Raw genomic sequence first — 24,700 nt, 5'->3', positions numbered from 1 at the left:
TAGCTGTAGTGCAGGTTCCACTTCCACCTGACCTTGTGCATGCACATACAGTGTGTGTGTGTGTGTGTGTGTGTGTGTGTGTGTGGCTGTGAAACTGGGTGCTCTCCACCAAGGCACGGTGCAGCAATCTGCCGCTTACTTGAATTTCTTCCTCGTCTCATATAACTCTCATCAAATTCCCCACCTCTCCTAAACCTCTCCGAGAAGTGTCAAGTGTCTCTCAGTTAGCTTACCGTCGTGGAGTCGCGTATGTTAATGTTAGACAAAGTGAGAAAATGGATTTATACAGGCCAGGTTTAACACCTTTGATCTAATGTCTGATCGTGTCTAAATGTGTTTTAGCATGCACGTGCTGTAGATGCGATATCACATCTAGCCAGGAGAGATAACTGTAGAGTCACAGTGCTAACATAAACCACATGGATGTGTCTCCGTGTTAAAACCGAGCGAGAGAGATCGAGAGCGAGCGAGCCTTCAAACTAGGGACAAAATTGGTCAGTTAGGCGCAAAACGAACGGGCGAAAGTGGAGCGAAAGAAAGCCAGCGAGCGAAGTATTGCTCAAGAGCAGCCTTCACTTTTTCAAATCATCAATAATCCTGCAGGGAATGTGGACTGACAGTTTAAATGGTCATGTTGAGAGGTTTTCCCTTCAGGATAATTAACATTATCAAGGAACAGCAGGTTACCTCGTTAGTGGCGTGCTCATTTAATTAACAAACCATGCTAATTAGATTGAACTCCGGGCCGGAGTTTGCTACAGCAGGCATGTCGAGTTATGAGTTAAGGCAAAGTGAAGAAGGGGTGAGACGGCTTTACAAGACCTCTCGGTCACAGTCGCTGTGTGTGTGTGTGTGTGTAAGCATAGAGTTCAGGTACGTCAGAAAGATCGACCTGTAGTCAGTGGAAGTGGATTGTTAATGATTAATGCCTCATTAGGTGCATTAGTTTCCAAGCTCTATACACTCAACCGTAGCGACCGGCTGTACTGAACTGTACTGTATTGGCAGGTCTCACCTCAATAACACAGCAGTACTGTATATACAGGATATATATATCACACTGGGTCTGCAGTTTCTCCCATCACAGTATATCCCCCTCTTCCTTTGACACTCATCCCCCATCTTTTTATTGAAGACAGATTACTGTCTCACTTTTAAACAGCGTCGTTATATCATCGACTTTATAGCTTATGAGGGAATCCAGTGCTTATTAACCTAAAGGAGCAGTTTGTAATTTGAAATTCCATGCTGCCTGCAAGGCAAGTCCCAGTTGCACTGACAAGTCTCGTCTCCTTCCCCCAACTAGCCCACGCTGTTAAAATCACGAATCATTAGGACGCCCTAAAACGCAGCCGACGAAGACGGTTTATGAAGTTTAATAGCGCGCAGGTATAAAACTATCGCTTTTGTTTTTATTGCTTATATGTGTTTTGTTGCTAAGAGCTAGTTTTAAGCCTGTTTAAAAGCATGTTGATTTTTACAGCAATAAATCCACACAGCTGTGGCACTGAGGCTGCGAAATATGATATAAACTAACGTCAAATTAACATGATGTCAGTTTCAACTGAGAATGTAGGAGGCATAAATAAAAGTACCCGTTTAAAGTTTGGACACATATTCTAATTCAATGTTGTTGTTGTTGTTGTTGTTTTTTTGTTGAGCACATAATTCTATGGGCGGCACGGTGGTGTAGTGGTTAGCGCTGTCGCCTCACAGCAAGAAGGTCCTGGGTTCGAGCCCCGGGGCTGGCGAGGGCCTTTTTGTGTGGAGTTTGCATGTTCTCCCCGTGTCCGCGTGGGTTTCCTCCGGGTGCTCCGGTTTCCCCCACAGTCCAAAGACATGCAGGTTAGGTTAACTGGTGACTCTAAATTGAGCGTAGGTGTGAATGTGAGTGTGAATGGTTGTCTGTGTCTATGTGTCAGCCCTGTGATGACCTGGCGACTTGTCCAGGGTGTACCCCGCCTTTCGCCCGTACTCAGCTGGGATAGGCTCCAGCTTGCCTGCGACCCTGTAGAACAGGATAAAGCGGCTAGAGATAATGAGATGAGATGAGACATAATTCTATACACACTCATCGGCCGCTTTAAAGGAACAGTCCACCATACTTCCATAATGAAATATGCTCTTCTCTGAATTGAGACGAGCTGCTCCGTACCTCTCCGAGCTTTGCGCGACCTCCCAGTCAGTCAGACGCAGTCAGATGCGCTGTCACTCCTGTTAGCAATGTAGCTAGGCTCAGTATGGTATTTTTTGGGGCTGTAGTTAGATGCGACCAAACTCTTCCGCATTTTTCCTGTTTACATAGGTTTATATGACCAGTGATATGAAACAAGTTCAGTTACACAAATTGAAACGTAGCGATTTTCTATGCTATGGAAAGTCTGCACTATAATGACAGGCGTACTAACACCTTCTGCGCGCTTCGGCAGCGCATTGATACGGAGCTCAGATATCAATGCGCTGCCGAAGCGCGCAGAAGGTGTTAGTACGCCTGTCATTATAGTGTGGACTTTCCATAGCGTAGAAAATCGCTACGTTTCAATTTGTGTAACTGAACTTGTTTCATATCACTGGTCATATAAACCTATGTAAACAGGAAAAACGCGGAAGAGTTTGGTCGCATCTAACTACAGCCCCCAAAAATACCATTGGCCATACTGAGCCTAGCTACATTGCTAACAGGAGTGACAGCGCGTCTGACTGCGTCTGACTGACTGGGAGGTCGCGCAAAGCTCGGAGAGGTACGGATCAGCTCGTCTCAATTCAGAGAAGAGCATATTTCATTATGGAAGTATGGTGGACTGTTCCTTTAATAGGAACTTGTTCTTGAGTCCAAGATTCCTGTTCTTGGCTGCAGGACTAGAACCCAGTATTGCATGCTGAGATGCTTTTCTGCTCACCACGGTTGTAAAGAGTCGCTGTGAGTCGCTATATCCTTCCTGGCAGCTCGAAACAAATCTGGCCATTCTCCTCCGACCTCTCTTATCAACAAGGCGTTTGTTTCCACCCGCAGAACTCAATGTTTTTTGTGTTTTTTCGCACCATGCTGTGTCAACTCTAGAGACTGTTGTGTGTGAAAACCCCAGGAGATCATCAGCTTCTGAAATACTCAAACCAGTCCATCTGGCTCAAACCAGCACCCATGCCACAGTGAAAGAAAGCCACACTTTGAGATCACAATTTTTTGTTTCCCATTCTGATGTTCGAAGTGAACATGAACTGAATTTGTATCTGCACGATTTTACGCATCGTGCTGCTGTCAAGGGATCGGCTGATTAGAGAACCGCAGAAAACAGCAGGTGGATGGGTGTTCCGAATAAAGTGGCCAGTGAGTCTATGTTCCATATGCTATTTCACAGTTTTGACATCTTCTGTATTGTTTTACAGCGTAGAAAAGAATCAAAATACGGAAAAACCTATGAGTGAGTCGGGGTGTCCAAACTTTTGTATTTTATATTCTTAAATAGTGCAAATTCTTGAACATACCGTAAGTAATAACCACACAACAAAACAAGATTTTACAGCTTACACGCCGTATGCAAAGAGCCAAATTATTAACATTATTAACACTGCATACAAAATATCTTCATGGGCAGAATTGTTATGATAATGATAATATTTTATTAATATCAATTGCAAACCATAAGTTTGAAAAATAGATGTTTACAAATGTACAATTAAAAATCATTGTTACTCTATAAAAATATAATAATCAAAAATCAAGTCCTATAAATCATTATCCCATATCTTAACACAGCTAGGTACAAAGCTACTTTGAAATCGCTTAGTCCTGCACTTGAACGTCTGATAGTTGCGTGGGTTCCGGAGATGGTATGAATGTTTTTTTGTATCCGATAACAGATCCCTCAGTTTGTTAGATTCTTGAAGAGTGACTTCTTTATAGAATCTCTGGCATTGAGCCAGTCTTCGTTGGCTGAGGATGGATAACTTAGTATGGTAGAGAGCATCATTGTAAGATAAGCTTGATAGAGCGATCTTAAGTGCTCAACGTGATAAATTGTGATAAATTATACCACATTGACAGCACGTGCTGTAGTCGATATAATAGAATACATGAAAACTAGGTCATGAAAGTAATTTCAAACCAAACAAACTGCATAGGGCGGCACGGTGGTGTAGTGGTTAGCGCTGTCGCCTCACAGCAAGAAGGTCCTGAGTTCGAGCCCCGTAGCCGGCGAGGGCCTTTCTGTGTGGAGTTTGCATGTTCTCCCCGTGTCCGCGTGGGTTTCCTCCGGGTGCTCCGGTTTCCCCCACAGTCCAAAGACATGCAGGTTAGGTTAACTGGTGACTCTAAATTGACCGTAGGTGTGAATGTGAGTGTGAATGGTTGTCTGTGTCTATGTGTCAGCCCTGTGATGACCTGGCGACTTGTCCAGGGTGTACCCCGCCTTTCGCCTGTAGTCAACTGGGATAGGCTCCAGCTTGCCTGCGACCCTGTAGAAGGATAAAGCGGCTAGAGATAATGAGATGAGATGAGACAAACTGCATAGCAAAGCCAGTTAAGGTCATTTTAGCTGTGTAGCTCGCAAAACGTTGTGAATTTACTATCCTCACCTGTGTCCTTGCGGTGTATGCGCTGGAAAGACAAACCGTTTGTTAGCTGTGTATCATGTCCAACCCCAATTCCAAAAAAGTTGGGACATTGTGTAAAACAGAATGTGAAGAATTGAAAATCATGGAAACCCTGTATTTCGTTGAAAATAGTACAAAGACAACATATCAGCTGTTGAAACTGAGAAATTTTATTGTTTTTTGAAAAATACATGCTCATTTTGAATTTGATGTCAGCAAGACGTTTCAGAAAAGTTGGGACAGGGCAACAAAAGACTGAAAAAGTTGTGTAATGGTAAAAAAAAAATTTGGTTAATTGGCAACGGGTCAGTAAGATGATTGGGTTATAAAAAGAGCATTCCAGAGAGGCGGAGTCTCTCAGAAGTAAAGATGGGGAGGGGTTCACTGCTCTGTGAAAGACTGCATGGGCAAACAGTGGAACAATTTAAGAATAACATTCCTCAATGTAAAATTGTAAAGAATTTGGGGATCGCATCATCAATGGTCCATAATATCATTAAAAGATTCAGAGAATCTGGGGAAATCTCTGTATGCAAGAGACAAGGCTGAAAACTGACACTGGCTGCCTGTGATCTTCAGGCCCTCAGGCGGCACGGCATTAAAAGCAGACGTGTCTGGAGTGGAAATCACTGTATGGGCTCAGGAACACTTCAGAAAACCATAGTCTGTGAAAACAGTTCATTACTGCATCCACAAATGCAAGTTAAACCCACACATAAGCAATATCCAGAAACACCGGCACCTTCTCTGGGCCCGAGCTCTTTTACGATGGACTGAGTTGAAGTGGAAAACTGTCCCGAAGTCTGATGAATCAAAAGTAGAAACACTTTTTTTTTTTAGAAATCATGGACACCACATTCTCCAGGCTAAAGAGGAGAGGGACCATCCGCTTGTTATTAGTGGTATGAGAGTGCATTAGTGCACATGACATGGATAGCTTATACATCTGGGAAAGCATCATTAATGCTGAATGATATATACATGTTTCAGAACAATATGCTGCCATCCGGGAAAGCCTTCCTTCTTTCAGCAAGACAACGTGCCAGACTGCTTTCTGCACATATTAAAACTGCATGGCTCTGTCGTAAAAGAGTCCAGATGCTAAACTGGCCTGCCTCAAGTCTAGACCTGTCTCCTATTTAAAACATTGGGTGCATTATGAAGCACAAACTATGACAAAGGAGACCCCAAACTGTTGAGCAACTGAAATTGTATATCAGGCAAGAATGGGACAACATATCTCTTTCAAAACTACAGCAGTTGGTCTCCTCAGTTCCCAAACGTTTACAGAGTGTTGTTAAACGTAGAGGTGATGCAACACAGTGGTAAACATGGCCTTGTAGCAACTTTTTTGAAATGTGTCGCTGACATCAAATTCAAAATGAGCATATATTTTAATTTCTTTGTTTCAACATTTGATATGTTGTCTGTGTACTATTTTCAACGTAATATAGGGTTTCCATGATTTGCAGATTATCGCGTTCTGTTTTTATTTACAGTTTACACAGCGTCTCAACTTTTTTGGAATTGGGGTTGTATACTATCATAAGGAAGCATATTGCTGCCACAGCAGTATAAGAAAAACGGATCAGGATCATGTTATAACATGAATTGTGATAACAGGATGTTTTTCAGGTTTTAACAAGATATTTTTTATGTTATTACGATATACAGGCTTGTCACGTTATGACAAGAAACTTCTCTTGCTATAACAAAATACTGCTGACGTGAAACATATCACACTATAACGAGATAAGTCATCGCGTTATTACATGACATGTTTTATGTTATACCGATAGTTTTACACGTTATAACAAGACAAATAGTATATCGTTTCTTGACATAATATGATAAGTTTGTATGTTGTAATAATGTGAAAATATCTTATCATAAACTTTTCACGTTATTCTGTGATTCTGATCCGTTTTTCTGTTTCTGGCACGGCAGCAATATGCTTACGTCGTATCCCGTGCTAATCGCAAGCCCATTAACTTTACTAACTCTGGCTCTTAGTATAGAAAGAAACATTAGTCGACTAGCATATTGTATATTAGCGATACTATACTTACAACCTAAATAAACATCACAAATTTTCCAATATTACACAATTCACGTCTAAGTAATAGTCGGTACCAATAGCAGCTTAAAAATATGCACATAGCGTTTTTTCTTTTGTAAAACTTCTCTTTGCCTGTTTGTGTCTTTTGAGCAGCGTGGATGGTTAAAGGTGCTGACTGCAAAGTCATCTGAAATTTAATTATTATTATTATTATTTTTTTTTTTTTATTGTGCATGGCATTTTCCTATGTCTCGCAAGAACAATATCATGCGGACGAGCTGTGATCATTTTGATGTCCTGAGGGTCGCTTTTCTCCATTTTGGGACTGTTTTCCTACCTCTTGAGGTAAACAGTATGGCCCGACGGAAACAGCCGAATGGGAGGAGCTTTAAATAATTAACATAACTATGGAACTGTGTCACACCCAGATAGCGTGAAACATCATGACTCTGTATCGACCTCGGAGAGTTAAGGCCAATTTATGCTGACAACGCAGTCCTCGCAGACGGTGTCGCAGATGGCGTCTGCGTAGCCCCCCGCCCTTCGCAGACGCTCTCCGTGCACCTCCCAAAAATTGTGACCACCGCAGAAGCCTCGCAGACAGCGTCGCAGACAAGAGGGCTCTGATTGGTCCACTCTACATCCGCTGTACACGCACTTCCGCTTCCCTACTTTCCCGGTTTGGTTTGTTTTCACGACCGCCATTTTTAAAAACACGAGCGAAGATGGAGCAGCACGAAGAGCGGTTGATCGAGGAAGTGAGGAAGTACGTACATCTATACGACTCCAGTTCTAGTCATTATAAGTAACCGGAGGATAAACACTCCACTAACCACACCCACCAACTACTCCTAGCGATTTCGCGACTTCGCGCCCCCTTGCGTTGTGGCGGTGAATAACATCGCGCACGCCTATTACTCCCCGCTCAACGATAAATTACAACTGTCTGCGAAAAGCTATCTGCGAAAGCCTTGTCGCAAGAGCATGCAGAGGCGATGTAATTTGCGGTTGACATTCGCGACTAGATCCGTGAAACAAAAGACGACTATATCTTTTCTCTGTTCCTGCTTTTGTGTATCGTTTCTTTGTCTAGCAGATCAAAACATCAGGTGTAGAACTCTCTACTCACCACCGTGGAGTCGAGCTCATGCATTCTAAGGCTAAGATACCTAAACGCTAGCTAGAATGATTTAGTTATCTGTCCAGAAAAATAGCCTTGCAGTTGCACTCACTAGGCAGGCTTTCCTTGTATTTTCCGCTGGCATTTAGCCGGTAGGAGAGCCGAGTCCGCCATGTTTGCTGACTTGTTTTGGTTAATGCCTCGGTCACAACCGGCCGTACGTGCTCCTACGGCCGGTCTACGTGCAAAAAACGCAAGAAACGCATGTGTGACGTGCTGATTTTCGAGCCGTAGACTGGCCGCAGACCGGCCGCAGAGGTTCTTTGTCATGTCAAACAAACTCTACGGGCGCTTACGTTTTTTTCAGGTTGCAAGACAAACTTAAGGCCAACGTGCGTCTTTCTCCACGAACAAAAAATAACGCAGCGATTTGGGAAATGCCAAAAATCGCACGGCCAAAAAATCGTACGTCCGGTTGTGACCTAGGCTTAAAAGGAAGTCAAACACGCCCCACGGTGGTCACGCGATATTGTTGCTCGCTTGCTTCGGCGCGCTCCGGAATCGTAAAACGCGGGACGCTTTTTATCTCGGCAAAACATTTACACACAGGATACACGGTGTGTGCGACGGCAGCGAAACGTCTCGACACTCCAACAGCAGTAGAAACAGAACATTTTTCCCAGAATTCGACTTTGCAGCCAGAACCTTTAAGCGAATTAAACGCTATAATCGAAGCAATCATTCAGTCACAGTTAGGGTAAAGTGAAAAAGTTGGGTGATCTGGCCGTTTGAGCAAGGCGCAGGAAAAAAAAAGAAAAAGAAAAGAAAAGCAGGCATGACAGGCAGCACACGAGCCAGCGAACAAATCAGAAAATGTCTGCCACTCGGGTTAACTCCTTGCGGAGCTTTTTCAGTGGAGCCTAACGAATAATAATCTTTTTGCTGCCTGATAATTAGATTTTTTTTCCCCCCTTTCCTCTTCTTTTCAAAAGGAGACAAAAGTTACATTAGCCAGCCTTTTGTCTGAATGATCCACATGATTTTGGCAAAGTCCTCTCTCTGGGCTGTCTATGTGTTTTTGGTTTTTTTTCAGGATTTTTCTGAACAGCCTTGTCCTTAATATTTGTCTTTGAAACGCTAAGCACACTATTTTCATGCTGTTATTGAGCTATAGAAAATGGCATTAGCTTGTTTGTCAAATATAAACTAAAACCCAAGGCATTGTATGGGCCAGTATGTGTTTTCATGGCAGAGGAATGTGTGTACAGCATGCGTCAGGGTTGAACAAACTCACTCACTCTCTCTCACACACACACACACACACACATAGACATATACGAGACACGCACGTGGCTGCAGCCACATATCAGTTGGTAATTGAAAAGGGAAAAAAGTCCTCTTTTCATGTATTATTGAGGCCCTTATTTAATTAAAAAAATGAAAAGACTCATTAGAGACATGCTAATTAGTTTCCTTCTTGTGCGTGTTAACAGAGGGGCTGCGTTGCCATCGTGCCATTGTGCACACAGAGTGCCACATTTAAATGAGCTGATGGAGAGATGTGTGTCGCCAGCTGGCACGCCTCTCCCATCTCCTGCATCCCCCTCTCCTTTCTCTTCTCGCTTTTTTTCGCATGCTAGTTCACGTCTTTACTGCCGGCCAAGCACGCTACGCTACGTTTTCTTCTTATACGTAGCGTCGCTAATACGAACTTTGAAAAGTACTTTAACCCTGCTAAGTGTCTTGTATCTTTGTTTCCTTTTCGCTTTCCTTTTTCTCGGTGGTGATCGAAACACTTTTTTTTTGAGAAGTTTTGTTATGGAGATGTCCACTTTGGTCCAAGTTCTGTGAAGTGTTCTTCAGTGGTGTTTTAAAACCCATACAGAGCTATCAAGAGAAGCTATCCGCTGTTGATACGCACCCATTTCTCTTGAACTTTTGCTTCCTGAAACATCATTTTTGTCCATTAAGTGGAAGTGCTTACTTGGAACTTTTCTCCTTTTATTTTTTTTTTTTCCTTTTTCATTGGTGTGAAGAGAGAAGGGTTGAGGGGGGGAAAAAAAAGACTGACAGAATGAGAAAAAAGTGGAGAGGGTGACGAACGACAGAAGCCGTAGAGGGAGAACAGTGCAGGGCAGCAGTGCCCGTTTCGGAGTTTGGGTTCCAACGCAGCCGAGTGTGAAAGTCCATTTTTTTAAAGCTGAAACATGAGTGAAATGTGCAACGAAGGCCAGTCGATAATGGGGCTTTTATGCTTCCCCCCGCCAGCGTCAGCCGCTTCTCTTGTGTTCTACTGGAAATTTTTTGTCATTTTTATTCTGGGGCAGTGGGGCGTTAGATAGAGGCACAAGGTGTGTGTGTGTGTGTGTGTGTGTGTGTGTGTGTGACGAGCAAGAGACTAATGGAAGAGGGAGGGGGGAGAGTTTGAGGAGGAGGTGGAAAAGGATGGGAGGGGGTGGATTTTCCACTTGAACTTGCTCTGCTCAGGGCATTCGCACAAGCGCTGCTTTTACATTTGTCCGAACGCTGTCACAAAAGTGCTCCCTGGACACTTCAGCAACGGTTGCATTCCTCTCCCCTTTCTCCCAGTCGTGGATCCCTCCAGTGTCTGGCTCTCATTACTTTGTGTAGCTCTGCTTAGCCGGCCTACAGCACCGCTCCACGCAGACAGGCCCCACAGAAGGGCAGGACCCAAAGAAAAGTGGTCGCGGATTATTTTGGGACAAATTAACCCCTGAAACGGAGAGGGATGTCATGCTTCGTGACTCTTTTGCCCAGGAGTTTGTATTTATGGATCCACCTGGTCCCGGCGCCTGGAGCCTTTCATCACAGCCGTTATTAACATGACAGCGGCGCGTCCCACTCAATAGAGACCCTTCACTCTCCACATGCTGGCTAATATCTCCAGCCTGTTTGAAGGTAGCGCCGTGATGCTTTCAAAGCCCCCCCTCCCTTCTCGCTGACCCGTTCTGCCTTCCTCATCGGTTCCACCTGAGCAATGTGACCTTCTGGCCTTTTCTTTCAGGATTAAGGAGGGACTTTTTTTTTCTTTTTAACCCCAAAAGGAACAATAGTGGCATTTTGGCTCTGCATCGTTGGTATTTTCCGATGCTCATGTATGAACGAGTTTGTCAGAAGTCACTAAAAGCAAAGATTTTTTTTTTCATACAAGGAATGAAACATAAACGCAAAATATGCAGGAGAGCCGGAACTGAAAAGCAGTCGCTCGGATAGGATATAGCACGCAAGGGATTTAAACGGTTAAAAACACGATGTCTTTTTTTTTTCAATTGAAAGCTGTTCATTTTGTCGAAATGACTAATACGCATAAACAGCTCATCGAATCATTTTACTTTTATTTATCTGTCGTCTCATGGGGGGAAAAAAACCAAACATTCGAAGGGGAAAAAGGATGCCGCTGAGATTAGCGTTTCCACTTTAGAATCTCATCTCATCTCATTATCTCTAGCCGCTTTATTCTGTTCTACAGGGTCGCAGGCAAGCTGGAGCCTATCCCAGCTGACTACGGGCGAAAGGCGGGGTACACCCTGGACAAGTCACCAGGTCATCACAGGGCTGACACATAGACACAGACAACCATTCACACTCACATTCACACCTATGGTCAATTTAGAGTCACCAGTTAACCTAACCTGCATGTCTTTGGACTGTGGGGGAAACCGGAGCACCCGGAGGAAACCCACGCGGACACGGGGAGAACATGCAAACTCCACACAGAAAGGCCCTCGCCGGCCACGGGGCTCGAACCCAGGACCTTCTTGCTGTGAGGCGACAGCGCTAACCACTACACCACTGTGCCGCCCCACTTTAAAATACTAAATCAAATTTTTAACCTTTTAACAATAGTAGACCGTGGCATATTTTTAGGAATATTATATTTTTGTGCTGTTTTGAAAGCATGTTTTTTTCAAGCACTGACATGGATTGATTAGCATTAGCAAACCACAGTCTTGCTAACTCAAGTGCTAGCTTAAATCTGTTGTTTGCGAGGCTAGCATTCTTAGCTGATTTCTTGGCAGACTAAGAAAGCTAAACAGAAGCTAAAACAGAGCTCGAACAAAGCTAAAACAGAGATCAGACCCTTTTTTTTCCTTTTCTTTACAGACTTTTAGGTCAATTCAGGCAGCTTTGTGCCCCTGCGAACTCCAGCACGAAGGAGTTAGCAAACTAAGTAGTTAGCTTACAGTTAGCAAATCTTCACCCTTTCTCCTCCTACATGCATATCTTTGAACCCCTTTGAATCCTTCTTAGCTAGAATCCTTCTAGCATTTTTGTTTGTTTGTTTGTTTGTTTGTTTGTTTTTCTGACACTTTTTCGGTATTCTCCTGCACAGCGTTGTAACGACAGATTGTACAAATGAGACGTGAAGGCTTGTTTACTGGCCTGAGCCTAGCACGAGGAGGCCGATGAGGGTTAGCGTGAATAAACAGATCATAATGCCTATCAGCACAAGTAACAGGAGAGAAGAGGGAAATACCAGGAAGGAAGGAGGGAGGGAGGGAGATGGAGGAGAAAAATAGGGTGTGTGTGTGTGTGTGTGTGTGTATAGCAAAGACCAGTCCTCCCGCAGTGAGGTGGGTAATTCTTTCTGACAGGGATAAACAGCACTGGGATGTTGTACCCAATGTGTGGCACCGATGTGTGTGTGTGTGTGTGTGTGTGTGTGAGAGAGAGAGAGAGAGAGAGAGAGAGAGAGACTCCTTCTCCAGCCATTTTCTTGTCATTTTTTCAATTATCCGCTTCCCCCCGGAGGTCCCTGAGCCCCAGCGGTGAGCTTGAAGACAGGTCATTTAGATGGAGTGTGTTGTTTATATTTTGATTATATGTTCCTTTCTCCTCTATCGCTCGCCATTTAGAGCTAGTGCAACATCACACACACACACACACACACGAGCATCAGCCAGGCTCAGGGGCTTGTTAAAGCAACGTGCATCAAGAAGAATTACTCCAACAATAAATTCATCCTCTTGCTACCGAGCATGCCACAGAGGGACAGTTGTATTCATTTCCTCACCAATATCTGACAGTTTGTGTCCGCCCCGTCTGGAACAACCTGCATGTGTGTATTATACATATATGTGTGTATGTGTGTGTGTGTGAGAGAGAGAGAGAGAGAAAGGAGACCTCTGTGCGGTCTGCCCGAGTTGTTGTATACTCCTTAAACTCAAACAGGATTCTGTCATAATTCACACTAGATGTCTCGGCGCAACTCCTTTGCAGTCTTTAAAGCACTAGACCTTCATGGCCTTCTCTAAATTCACCAACTTTAAGCACCATTTATCAGATTTTCCCCCTCTTTATATGGACGAGCATATTATTCCTCTCCGGCAATAAAAAACCTTTCAAGAACTCAGCCAGTCCCAATTACGGCTTTATGGAGCTGATTCGCCACGTCTGTTCAAAGTTTAGCCGCATGTTTTTATGCACGCTTGCTGCGGGCTTTTTCTCTCCTCTTTCTCCTTCCCTCTTTCTCCTTTTTTCTGTGTGTGTGTATGAGAGCGAGAGTGTGTGTGTGTGTGTGTGTACATGCTGCAGCCCTACGTGTGATAATTACCCCGTAATGCGGAATGGCAGCGAAAGCTCTAGAGGATGGAGATGTATTCATCATCCATTTATTTAAATACCATAATTTAGTGTACCGCTCATTACCGCCTGGCTGACCTTTTCTGAAGAGAAGGACTCTCCTCATTCGTGTCCCTATGCCGTCATTCGCCTTACAGGGTTTTTTTTTTTCTTCCTTAAATGAAAATAAATCGAGGCGGAAAAAAATAACCAGGCGTTGTCGCTATTCGGTGTCAACTCCACAATTTTTGGCACCCCTGGTGAAGGTCGTTAATTATCTTAATCTCACACCTCACAATCCCACATATAAGCGGTCTTGTTAAAAACCCGGCGGAAAATAGTTTCTGACAAATCCACATCACGATCATTGGCACCAAAAGCTTGATTCTGTGATCTTTTTTATTTTTTATTTCTTTTATTTTTTGTTTGCATCATTGTCTTGCTTGTAGGTCCAACCCTGACCCTGTTGTAGCTTCTGTGCCAAAGGCAGCCAGATTTCATTTAAAATCATCTGCTCTATTATGGAGTCTTATGATGGAAGGTTCCAAACAAGGTTCTAGATCCTCCACCATACTTCATAATGAGGATTTGGTTCTTTTTGATCTAACCATCTTTCTTTTATACAACAAACCTACCTTGAGTGTTGAGGAGCTTTCGGACCGGAGGGACTTTTTCATGGTTCTCAGAACGGATGGAGGAAGCGCCGTCTTTTTCTGGGTGCCTGTAGTGCAGGAATTGAGAACGATCGTGGTTTTTGGAATGCAGTTTTGAAGGACTTTTTTAGCTCCTACTTCAGGGTAGGTACTCTCCCAGGACAAGAAGAACCATGAGCGATGTAAGTGCACATCGATTGGACGAACGTGAGCCAATGCAGCACCGGCAACCGCAATTTTTAAAAATCCGTGTTACTGTGTAAACAACAGCTTTTAATGTTAAAAAAAAAACACGGACAAATGGACCAGCGGTGAAGTCCATGAAGGCTTTATTGAGCAGATATGCGACAGAGGAAATACAGCATCTAAGCAATTGATGAATTGAAGCGAACTATAAAAAGACGGCTTATATCACTCAAGCATTCCTATTGGCGGTGCGAATGCAAACAGAAAAGAGCCTTTGAAGGTCCATAGTGCTCAGGGGAGCTTCCTAGTGGATAGTTCCTCTCAAATGGGCGATACAGTGGTGTAGTGCTTAGCACTGTCGCCTCACAGCAAGAAGGTACTGGGTTCGAGCCCAGCAACCAACGAGGGCCTTTCTGTGTGGGGTTTGCATGTTCTCCCCATGTCTGCGTGGGTTTCCTCTGGGTGTTCTGGTTTCCTCCCACAGTCCGAAGACATGCGGTTGGGTTAACACGGGGCGGCCTTGTGCTGAAGTGCCTGTGAGCAAGGCACATAAGGCCAAATAAAAAAAATAGTGTGTTTCCGGTAACCCGACCGATCGAGAATTTCCGCGTCGAAATTGCTGACCGTAAAGTTTTTATTACAAATTTCCCTCGATATTTTAGTGTAAGCGGCGTTAGTTTGTCATAATTTTTTGTTTCAACGCATTCAAGTTGTGAAAGAAACGATAAAAAATAAAATGTTTCGCCACTTCTATCAGCCCTCCTGCATAAACATGGAAGCGCACTTGTATACTGAAGGAGGAAGGAAAACTGAGCCGAGCCGCCATTTTGAATCCTCATTCAAGGCTGTAATGCAAATTGCTTCCTTTTCAGTATACAAGTGCGCTTCCATGGCAGGGAAAAAACACTACATTTTGCCGCCTATGTAGTCCCCTATTTATACAAATAGGAGTCATTCAGGATTCAGCCATGTTTTTGCTCAGTGTTTTTGCTCGACCCAAGTTCTATAGTAGGCTAGGCTAGGCTGTCTGCTTTTAATGGAAGTAGCCTAGCCTAGGACGTTATTTTCACGTTATTTCTTGATAAGGTGTTTTCACGTTATTACATGAAAATATCATGAAATATCGCTTCCGTAGATTATAACTTGAACTCTCGCGATATTTTTTTTATTCGTTTAAAGATTTCTCATTCTCATTATCTCTAGCCGCTTTATCCTGTTCTACAGGGTCGCAGGCAAGCTGGAGCCTATCCCAGCTGACTACGGGTGAAAGGCGGGGTACACCCTGGACAAGTCGCCAGGTCATCACAGGGCTGACACATAGACACAGACAACCATTCACACTCACATTCACACCTACGGTCAATTTAGAGTCACCAGTTAACCTAACCTGCATGTCTTTGGACTGTGGGGGAAACCGGAGCACCCGGAGGAAACCCACACAGACATGGGGAGAACATGCAAACTCCACACAGAAAGGCCCTCGCCGGCCCCGGGGCTCGAACCCAGGACCTTCTTGCTGTGAGGCGACAGCGCTAACCACTACACCACCGTGCCGCCCTCGTTTAAAGATTTAAAACACTTATTTTATTATGATGTGTGGTATAAAGAATTCTGTGCCAAAATACTATTTTGTAAGATGTTTACTTGTGTTAATTTTTTGAACAAAATAAAAAAAAATTAAGAAAAAAAAAAAACTTTCCTACCTACCGACCTTATTTTAGTATTTCATGTTACCGGAAACACACTATTTTTTTTTTTTGGCCTAACCCCCAATTGCTCCCTGGGTGCTGTAGCGTAGCTGCCCACTGCTCTGGGTATGTGTGTACTCATTGCTCACTGCTTCAGATGGGTTAAATGTAGAGAGGAATTTCACTGTGCTTAAGTGTACGTGTAATAAATAAAGTTGTTGTTGTTGTTGTTGCTGTTGGCACAGAAGTGGTGCCACCAAAATTCTACCATTCTCCTCAGTGTGGAAGTGTGTAGTGGAAAAATACCCTTGCGTTCACTTCCAGGCAGATTTATTACAGCTGTGATTGTTTCAAACTCCATAATTATTACACTGACAGTAGGCAGGGGAATATTCAGACACATTGCTAGTTTTTTCTATAGCCAATGTTCAAGATTTGTATCATTTAATGTGCATTCTGTAATCCTTCCCATGCTGATGAAGGAAGAAAGGAATTTGACCTCGATGTCACCTCGTATTTCTAGCTTAGTGAAATAGGAAGTCATAACAGTTCATAAGACTCGGTTCAATTTAAAAAACAACAACAGACATTTCAATTTCTAATTCTGTTCAAAAGGATTTCTAGGGGTGCCATTAATTACCTCACCCGGGACGGAGTCCACCACGGGGCGAGGTATTGTTTTCGGTCGGGTTTCTTTTTTTTTTGTAAACGATATTACTGGATCAATCTGCATGAAATGTTCAGGAACCTCAAATAGAACCTCCAACATTTTGAGGGTCATCCGGTCAAGGTCACCAAAAAGGTCAAAATCATTTTTGTTGGAAGCTACTGCCTAATATAGAGGCGCTAGCCAGTACGTCATGGTGCTGTAAGAATGTAAGTGTAACGATCGCGCACCGTGCTTGCGCATACATGTGTTCTGATTAAAATGGCCGGTGAGCGTATACAATTCGGTTCACTATTCGAAATAAACGGACTAGGCGAAAGAAATCGCTTTCAGACATGTTTATGCTTATTACAGAAGGAAAGTGCGTTCCACTGAGCTCTAGCGCCGGGAAATAAGAGTTTGGGTCACGGCGACAGCGTGTGTGTCAGCCTCGGTTCGGAGGTTTCAGTTTCGAAAACTGTAAGAGGTAAGAGTAGAATAATATAAAGTACAGACACTTGTGGCCCTTTTCCACTACCCTTTTTCAGCTCACTTCAGCTCGCTTCAGCTCACTTCAGCCCGACACGGCTCGCGTTTCGACTACCTCAGAACAGCACGACTCAGCTCGCTTCAGCCCTGCTTAGCACCCAAAACTCGCACGGTTTTGGAGTGGGGCTGAAGCGAGCCAAACCGAGCCGAGTGGGGCTAGGGGTGTGAGGAGACACTCCCCTGTGCACTGATTGGTGAGGAGGAGTGTCTTCACACGCCCACACACGCCCCGCGAGCACACTGGGATCTGTAAACACTGTAAACCCGGAAGAAGAAGAATTACGAATTACGAGAATTTCTGAAGCCTTATGCGCCTCGCCTCATCTATACGCTCTTGCCAGTATCTGTTGGCGTTGTCGGTGACAACAAGCCACAGCACCAAGATCAGCAACACTAACGACTCCATGTTTACTATCCGGGTCGTGAGACTACCGCTTAAAAGGTCACTGATGTCACCGTTTGCGCCGCCTAACGACATCATGTGACATCCACCCACTTTCGCTAACTCCACCCAATGTGTCCACCCACTTCCAGCCAGCACGGTTCAGCGCGGTTGTAGTCGAAATGCAACTCCAACAGCCCCACTCAGCTCGACTCAGCACGGCACGGCTCAGCCCAACTCAGCCGCGTTGGTAATGGAAAAGCGGCATTGGTGTATTTTACTTCCGTGATTTTTAAATTGTCCATTTTTGGATTACACTTCATTTTTTTGTGGCTACTGCGTCATCGAGTAAATATATATATGCGCTATATTTACTGTATGGACATGGGATCAGAAAAAAATGTATTTATAAGCAGTAGCCACATGTACTCATAGGGTACCTATTTTTTTCGCGATATCTTCCTTTATGCTCATCAGGCGAGGTTTGTTTTGCCTGGCGGCACTCGTTGTAATTGTTTTGCACGTTTTTGTTTTCAGTTAAAGGTTATATTTCTCTTATGTTTTCAATGCGATATTTTTCAATGCAATGTTTTACTTCCCAGCTTTTTTTCAGGGTGCCAATAATTCTGGAGCCGAATTCTTTAGCTTCTGTCTGGAGGTTTTCTCTGAGATCGGCGCTAAATTTCCTGGAAGAAACTTTTCATGTAACACGATAAAGTAGATTATTTCCAATTTTGGACTCCAGGTTTCGGAAGCGAGTCACCAGCAGGAGTCTAAACCCACTTTTAATATTCACTGTTTTTTTTTTTTTTAATACACACCGTAGTTTGAATTCTAATAGCCAAATCCTTGATCATTTAAAGCGGTGTCATCGTGACAGTGGCGTGGATTATAATTTGCGAGCGGGCATTATGAAGCCGCATACATTTGCCGTAATGGAATATAATGGAGTTGAGCGGCGCAGTAGGGACGCTGTTCGGAACTCTTTTAAGAGCGGGCGATTTCAGCTTAATGAAAATGAGCCTCTTGGCACTCGGACGGCCCATTGTGCCAAGGAGTGATATATTTAAATTGTACTTGTCAGGAAATTCTCTTGTTCCGAGTTTGACCTCTATATAGAAGCAGGCCATGGCAGGATCCGGACACGGCGTCCAGCTCGGCGGGAGTTTGTACGAGCTTCACGTCGTTCTCTGGGCGTCTTGATTAATAAGAGTAGATCGGGTCGGTATGAGGAAGCGTAATTCATCAAGGACAACGGGAAAAAAAAAAAAAAAAAACGAGGACGAGATTAGAACTCATTGAAATGCACGCTCGGTCTCCACTTCTTACTTTGTGACCCTCTGGGACGCATCGCTCTTCTTCCTCGCGCTCGCTTTTTCCTCTTTCTTTCTCTCGCTCCCTCGTTTCCCCTCTCCTCCCTTTGTTAATCAGTTAAACTTGCTCTTCAAACAGCTCCTCTAATTACTGTTCCTCGCTCTCTGCAAATGCCCATCTCCCCTGCTGCTGCGCTTCTCCTCCCACCATCTCTCTCTCTCTTTCTCTCTCTGTCTCTGGATTGGAGTTGACCTCTGTAGTATGCTGTATGTGGACAGGCCTGGTGAATCTTAATGGCACTGGGAAGCTGCAGAGGTGCCACAGACTCAGCCTCATTAAGAGACAATTTGAGATGCTCATAGAGATGGCTCCAGGGGGTGGTAGCTATCAAACACACACACACACACGCAGATACTTACACGAAACGCAGATACCACTACATTTCCTTTTGTCGCCTTTTTATATAGTTTTACACAAACGGTATCGGCCTGTTCCGTATCTTGTGACGATTCTTCATGATTCCTGATGCGTATTCTCAAAAATTCCACTTTTCCACCCCGACCTGGTCCGGTTTCACGACCAAAGCGTCTAGGACCTAGAACCTGTCTCATCAGGCATCAGGAACACAAACAGTGCTCGTATTTTCATGACCTTAAAGGAGAACTTAAGGCAATTTTTTTTTATCATCAAAATTCTATTTATCTCATTTTATTAAATACAGGAATGCACTTTTGATCGCTATTTTGTCGCTGCTATAGCAAGTTATGAGTGTTTGAAATACGCTATGTAATATATCAGTCCGTATGTCAAAGCAACCGCCGTAAACGAGATGCGTTGAGACCTGTGCGAGACGGAAGTAAAACGTACAGCGGAAATCCAAGCGGCCAACGTCTGCCAACGTTGTCAAAAGACGCGCACGCCCTCTTTTGGATGCTGACGTAATCAAGCCGGAAGTTTTGTTTGTTTTGATAGCAATCGGAAAAGTTTGAAAAAAGTAGGCAGTAATCGTCATTTAAACTCGTTTTTGTGCAATACTTTGTTTGGAAAACAGTTTTCAAAATGGCGGCACCGACACCTGGCTGATGCTTGGCGTTTCGAAGTTTCGCACAAGTCTCATGAAGATCGCGTGGATAAGCGACGCCTGCCGTGGACCAAACGAACTCAATTCAACATGGCTAAAAACCGAATAGGCCGATAAATATAACATTTAATCGCAATTAGTTGCCAATACGAGTCACGATATAAAGTTACTAAAACCGAAAACGTAATTGAATAACACGTTAATTAAGAAATAAAGCAAGTTTAAAAATGACTTCAGTTCCCCTTTAATTAACACAAGATGTGAGCATAAGGTTTTGGAGATTATTATTATTATTATTATTATTATTATTATGGGGAAAAAAAAGAGCGTATCAATTATGTACTGGGATTGGGAATCAGTGGTTTAAGGAAAAGAAACTTCCGTGTTCCTGGGAGATGTGTCAAAGATGAAGATGATTATGACGCTGATGCGAGCAAAAAATGGCTGTGTCCAAAATTACACACTCATTCACTACTCACTATCTAGGGAATTCTATGGAGAGGACAGTATAGTGAGCTCATTGGTAAAATAAAATAAAAAAACAACAGCAAAAAAAACCCACTATCGAACGCTACTCTGCTGCGCTGTTTTTTTTTTTTTTACGTCATTGCTGTCGCATAATTAAAACATGCCAGATCAGTCGGCTGGTGGGTTTTCAAAATAATACTGAGCGTATTTCCCACATTAAAGGAGAACTGAAGTCATTTTTAAACTTGCTTTATTTCTTAATTAACGTGTTATTTGATTACGTTTTCGGTTTTAGTAACCTTATATCGTGACTTGTATTGGGAACTAATCGCAATTAAATATTATACTTATCAGCCTGTTCGGTTTTTAGCCATGTTGAATTGAGTTCGTTTGGTCCACGGCAGGCGTCGCTTATCCGCGCAATCTTCACGAGACTTGTGCGAGACTTCGAAACGTGAAGTGTCAGCCAGGTGTCAGTGCCGCCGTTTTGAAAACTGTTTTCCAAACGAAGTATTGCACAAAGACGAGTTTAAATGACGATTACTGCCTACTTTTTTCAAACTTTCCTGATCGCTATCAAAACAAACAAAACTTCCGGCTTGATTACGTCAGCATTCGAAAGAGGCCGCGCGTGTCTTTTGACAACGTCGGCAGATGTCAGTCACTTTGATTTCCGCTGTACGTTTTACTTCCGTCCTATGATGTCTCGCACAGGTCTCAACGCATCTCGTTTACGGCCGTTGCTTTGACATACGGACTGATATATTACAGAGCATATTTCAAACACTCATAACTTGCTATAGCGGCGACAAAATACGGTAGCGATCAAAAATGCATTTCGATATTTAATAAAATGAGAAATAGAATTTTGATGATAAAAAATTTGCCTTCAGTTCCCCTTTAATAAATACAAAGTACCTGCATCTTTCAGTTCTGTTAAACCAAGGCCGAATGCTTTCTTCCTTCTTTGCCGCCGCCTTTCGATTTATTAAATCAAATTCGAGGCGTTTGATTAATTCGTCGCTCTATACTGTAACTTTTATCCTTGTATTTTATCTCTAATTCTATTTTAGCTTATTTCCTATTCTCTTACTCTGTTTAATTGCACTCGAATGTCCATTTATAACGCGTTTCTTCCTCCGTCCGTTCACCCCAGCACATTTTTTTTCTTTCAGCGCGACCGCAATGCATATATTGCTCGGTTAGTGAGCATCTTTTCACAATGCATTATGGGATACTATGAGTCCACGATACAGGGCGTAATAATTCTCACTATACGTACAGCGCTACAAAATGGCGGACTCACTATGTCGTCCACTGTATAGGAATGCTTTTGGAGCAGCTCCAAACTCTATCCATCTATCTATAAGCAAACAAGGTCCATCTCCTCTTTTATAACACTGCATGTGATCATTTGATGATCAGACTTTTCACTCTCAGCGGCAAAATCCAGCACGAAACCTTGTGAAATGCTCCTCGGCTGCATGGCGCATCACAAAACCCGAAATCCGACGACGTAATTTCCATTTCCATTAGCTCTCATGCGAACGGAAATGCTACCTGCTTCTTCTCCAGCACCAGCACCTTGTGTGTCTTGATCTGGCAACATGCGTGCATATGTCCTAACCTTCCACCAGATCAAAGCCATCTGTTGTACTCGGCCTCAAGGTGGACATAAAAACGGCGGTGATAAAAGCGCGTGACCCCCACCGCTCACCGCCGATGGCTGCAGATTTCACGCTGCTTTGCACACATACAAATACACACAACACGCTCGTGTCTGGAAGCCAGTCGCTGCTTTTATTTACTTTCCCACCAACCTGTTGGAGCTGAACACACATCGAGACGCATACGCACAGCGAGGAGAGCCAGGTCGTCTTCCGGCGGGTCCTGCCAGGCCACGGGGCAGGAACACAGTGCTCAGCACAGATGTGTACACACACACACACACACACACACACACACACACACACACACACACACACACAGCACCTCTAAAGCTCTCCTTTCTCGACGTTTGAAACTATATCAGAGGGACAATTGGGCCGCGATGAGAATCGGGCTTGGCGCCGAAGTCCTCAGTAATCCGGCGCCCGTTTCTCCCTGTCTTAAGAAAATAGCATTGACTGCGAAAAGAAAAAGAAAGAGGGCAAAAATGAAATTCATTTAATAAACGGCTGACTTGAAATGGTTGGAGGCTTTTTTTCAGTCTCCTCTATTACGAAGCCTATTCAGCTCACGAATGAAAGGGCAAGGGAAGGGGGGAGAGAAATCATTTGCGTCGAGAGACAAAGGCGAACAAAAATATAATTCGGCATTGTGCGCGGCCCTTTTTGTCGCGCGGCCGTCAAGCAGGCTAATGGCGACGCTTTTCGCATGCAAAAGGGAAAAAAAAAACAGCAGTGTCGAATTGCACATGCCGGCGTAATGGGCTCGCCTTTGTGGGATTAGATTATAGGGGCAATTAACGGCGTCAAACCTTAACAACTCGGCATTCAGGCGAGGTGCGATGGAAGGTGTTATAACTCCAGTAATTATTGTGCTCCACAACTGGAAAACGTCAATGAACGTGTGTATCAAATAAAATGTACGGCGCAGAAGAGGACACCGATGAGGGATTAATTACAGGGTTGTGTTTTGCAATCCAGGTCGCGGTGACAAGCGGCGAATTGGCGACATGCCAAACGTCTGCCATGCTTCAGCACTCGTACCTCCTTCCTTTTACCTGAGTGTCATCCTGCGCTTTTATACTCAGACGCGCACAAACATTCACACGCATACATACATATCTGTCCATCTCAGCTAGCTTCCACAGGGTCTTCTCAGGCCTTGTCTTGATTTTTTTTTCTCAATTGTATCCGTCAGTCTTTCTTTTACCCTGTTTCTAGTGACATACTGGCTCTGGAATAGCATCTGTACCACATGATATAGTCCAGAGAGTTTTATAAGATATAAAAACATTGTCTAGAGATACTTTAAGCTATGTATTTTGGCATTACAGAGTCATACGTTCATGCTTTATAAGGTGTATGAAGCAGAAGGAAATAAAAACTGGGATCATAACGGATGATATATTATGGATGAGATACAGTGGTGCTTGAAAGTTTGTGAACCCTTTAGAATTTTCTATATTTCTGCATAAACATGACCGAAAACATCATCAGATTTTCACACAAGTCCTAAAAGGAGATAAAGAGAACCCAGTTAAACAAATGAGACAAAAAAATTATACTCAGTCATTTATTTATTGAGGAAAATGATCCAATATTACATATCTGTGAGTGGCAAAAGTATGTGAACCTTTGCTTTCGGTATCTGGTGTGACCCCCTTGTGCAGCAATAACTGCAACTAAACGTTTGCGGTAACTGTTGATCAGTCCTGCACACCGGCTTGGAGGAATTTTAGCCCGTTCCTCCATACAGAACAGCTTCAACTCTGGGATGTTGGTGGGTTTCCTCACATGAACTGCTCACTTCAGGTCCTTCCACAACATTTCCATTGGATTAAGGTCAGGACTTTGACTTGGCCATTCCAAAACATTAACTTTATTCTTCTTTAACCATTTTTGGTAGAACGACTTGTGTGCTTAGGGTCGTTGTCTTGCTTCATGACCCATCTTCTCTTGAGATTCAGTTCATGGACAGATGTCCTGACATTTTCCTTTAGAATTTGCTGGTATAATTCAGAATTCATTGTTCCATCAATCATGGCAAGCTGTCTTGGCCCAGATGCAGCAAAACAGGCCCAAACCATGATACTACCACCACCATGTTTCACAGATGGGATAAGGTTCTTATGTTGGAATGTAGTGTTTTCCTTTCTCCAAACATAATGCTTCTCATTTAAACCAAAAAGTTCTATTTTGGTCTCATCCGTCCACAAAACATCTTTCCAATAGCCTTCTGGCTTGTCCACGTAATCTTTAGCAAACTACAGACGAGCAGCAATGTTCTTTTTGGAGAGCAGTGGCTTTCCCCTTGCAACCCTGCCATGCACACCATTGTTGTTCAGTGTTCTCCTGATGGTGGACTCATGAACATTAACATTAGCCAATGTGAGAGAGGCCTTCAGTTGCTTAGAAGTTACCCTGGGGTCCTTTGTGACCTCGCTGACTATTACATGCCTTGCTCTTGGAGTGATCTTTGTTGGTCGACCACTCCTGGGGAGGGTAACAATGGTCTTGAATTTCCTCCATTTGTACATAATCTGTCTGACTGTGGATTGGTGGAGTCCAAACTCTTTAGAGATGGTTTTGTAACCTTTTCCAGCCTGATGAGCATCAACAACGCTTTTTCTGAGGTCCTCAGAAATCTCCTTTGTTCGTGCCATGATACACGTCCACAAACGTGTTGTGAAGATCAGACTTTGATAGATCCC

At 43.6% G+C, this 24,700-nt stretch overlaps 1 protein-coding gene across 6 annotated transcripts in view; it reads left to right on the top strand.

Moving 5' to 3' along the window:
• The window catches only part of foxp4 (forkhead box P4), a 276,065-nt gene that overhangs the window by 120,005 nt on the left and 131,360 nt on the right, over window positions 1–24,700 (top strand). The window lies entirely within an intron of this gene.

The sequence above is a fragment of the Neoarius graeffei genome, chromosome 26 (assembly GCF_027579695.1).
Source record: "Neoarius graeffei isolate fNeoGra1 chromosome 26, fNeoGra1.pri, whole genome shotgun sequence".
In the NCBI taxonomy this organism is placed as follows: domain Eukaryota; kingdom Metazoa; phylum Chordata; class Actinopteri; order Siluriformes; family Ariidae; genus Neoarius; species Neoarius graeffei.
This window is presented reverse-complemented; position numbering and strand designations above follow the sequence as displayed.